The sequence below is a fragment of the Cotesia typhae genome, unplaced genomic scaffold (assembly GCF_013202065.1).
Source record: "Cotesia typhae breed Kobodo isofemale line unplaced genomic scaffold, CoteBio_Ctyphae scaffold_70, whole genome shotgun sequence".
Lineage (NCBI taxonomy): Eukaryota > Metazoa > Arthropoda > Insecta > Hymenoptera > Braconidae > Cotesia > Cotesia typhae.
The window spans coordinates 1-2,497 of record NW_027423780.1 but is presented as its reverse complement, the minus strand read 5'-3'; positions in this window follow the sequence as shown (position 1 = coordinate 2,497).

The following is a 2,497-nucleotide window of genomic DNA, read 5'->3' as shown; positions in this document are numbered from 1 at the left end:
TTGGAAGGTTGGAAATAGTGTAGATCGCTTGGAAATGACCTGCTAAACACGATTATGATATTTAATTGGTGTAATTCGAAAGTTAAATATTTGAACGTTTCCGCGCAGGACATAGTCGATTTCATAACTTTGTTTCTATGCGTCTTGGAGGCGTGGAAATAGCCGTGATCGCTTGAAATGACCTGCTAATCACGATTGTGATAAAAATTTCGAAAACTTCGAAAGTTACATTTTTGAACGTTTCAGCGTAGGAAACAGTCGATTACATAACATCGCTATTATGGGATTTGGAAGTGTGGAAATAATGTAGATCGCTTGGAAATGACCGGCTAATCACGATTGTGATAAAAATTTCGAAAACTTCGAAAGTTACAATTTTGAACGTTTCAGCGTAGGAAACAGTCGATTACATAACATAGCTATTATGGGATGTGGAAGGGTGGAAATAGCCGTGATCGCTTGGAAATGACCTGCTAATCACGATTGTGATAATAAATTCGAGAAATTCGAAAGTTAAATTTTTGAACGTTTCAGCGTAGGAAACATTCGATTACATAACATAGCTATTATGGGATTTGGAAGGTTGGAAATAGTGTAGATCGCTTGGAAATGACCTGCAAAACACGATTATGATATTTAATTTGTGTAATTCGAAAGTAAAATTTTTGATCGTTTCCGTGCTGGAATCAGTCGATTACATAACATTGCTATTATGAGAATTGGAAAGTTGGAAATAGTGTAGATCGCTTGGAAATGACCGGCTAATCACGATTGTGATAAAAATTTCGAAAACTTCGAAAGTTACATTTTTGAACGTTTCAGCGTAGGAAACAGTCGATTACATAACTTTGTTTCTATGGGCGTTGTAGGCGTGGAAATAGCCGTGATCGCTTGGAAATGACCCGCTAATCACGATTGTGATAATAAATTCGAGAAATTCGAAAGTTAAATTTTTGAACGTTTCCATGCTGGAAAACGTCGTTTACATAGTACAAAAATGGCCGAAATATGGCCCAGATGAGGCAAAAATATTGCACATATATGGTTAAAATATGGCCGAAATATGGCACAAATATGGCCCGTATCTGGCTCAAATGCAACACAAATATGGCTGAAGTATGAACGTTTCAGAGTAGGAAACAGTCGATTACATAACATAGCTATTATGGGATTTGGAAGGTTGGAAATAGTGTAGATCGCTTGGAAATGACCTGCTAAACACGATTATGATATTTAATTGGTGTAATTCGAAAGTTAAATATTTGAACGTTTCCGCGCAGGACGTAGTCGATTACATAACTTTGTTTCTATGCTCGTTGTAGGCGTGGAAATAGCCGTGATCGCTTGGAAATGACCTGTTAAAAACGCTTATTATATTTAATTTGTGTAAATCGAAAGTAAAATTTTTGATCGTTTCCGTGCTGGAATCAGTCGATTACATAACATTGCTATTATTAGAATTGGAAGGTTGGAAATAGTGTAGATCGCTTGGAAATGACCGGCTAATCACGATTGTGATAAAAGTTTCGAAAACTTCGAAAGTTACATTTTTGAACGTTTCAGCGTAGGAAACAGTCGATTACATAACATAGCTATTATTGGATGTGAAAGGGTGGAAATAGTGTAGATCGCTTGGAAATGACCTGCTAAACACGATTATGATATTTAATTGGTGTAATTCGAAAGTTAAATATTTGAACGTTTCCGCGCAGGACATAGTCGATTTCATAACTTTGTTTCTATGCGTCTTGGAGGCGTGGAAATAGCCGTGATCGCTTGGAAATGACCTGCTAAACACGATTATTGTAAAAATTTCGAAAACTTCGAAAGTTACATTTTTGAACGTTTCAGCGTAGGAAACAGTCGATTACATAACATAGCTATTATGGGATGTGGAAGGGTGGAAATAGCCGTGATCGCTTGGAAATGACCTGCTAATCACGATTGTGATAATAAATTCGAGAAATTCGAAAGTTAAATTTTTGAACGTTTCAGCGTAGGAAACATTCGATTACATAACATAGCTATTATGGGATTTGGAAGGTTGGAAATAGTGTAGATTGCTTGGAAATGACCTGCAAAACACGATTATGATATTTAATTTGTGTAATTCGAAAGTAAAATTTTTGATCGTTTCCGTGCTGGAATCAGTCGATTACATAACATTGCTATTATGAGAATTGGAAAGTTGGAAATAGTGTAGATCGCTTGGAAATGACCGGCTAATCACGATTGTGATAAAAATTTCGAAAACTTCGAAAGTTACATTTTTGAACGTTTCAGCGTAGGAAACAGTCGATTACATAACATCGCTATTATGGGATTTGGAAGTGTGGAAATAATGTAGATCGCTTGGAAATGACCGGCTAATCACGATTGTGATAAAAATTTCGAAAACTTCGAAAGTTAAATTTTTGAACGTTTCAACGTAGGAAACAGCCGATTACATAACATAGCTATTATGGGATTTGGAAGGTTGGAAATAGTGTAGATCGCG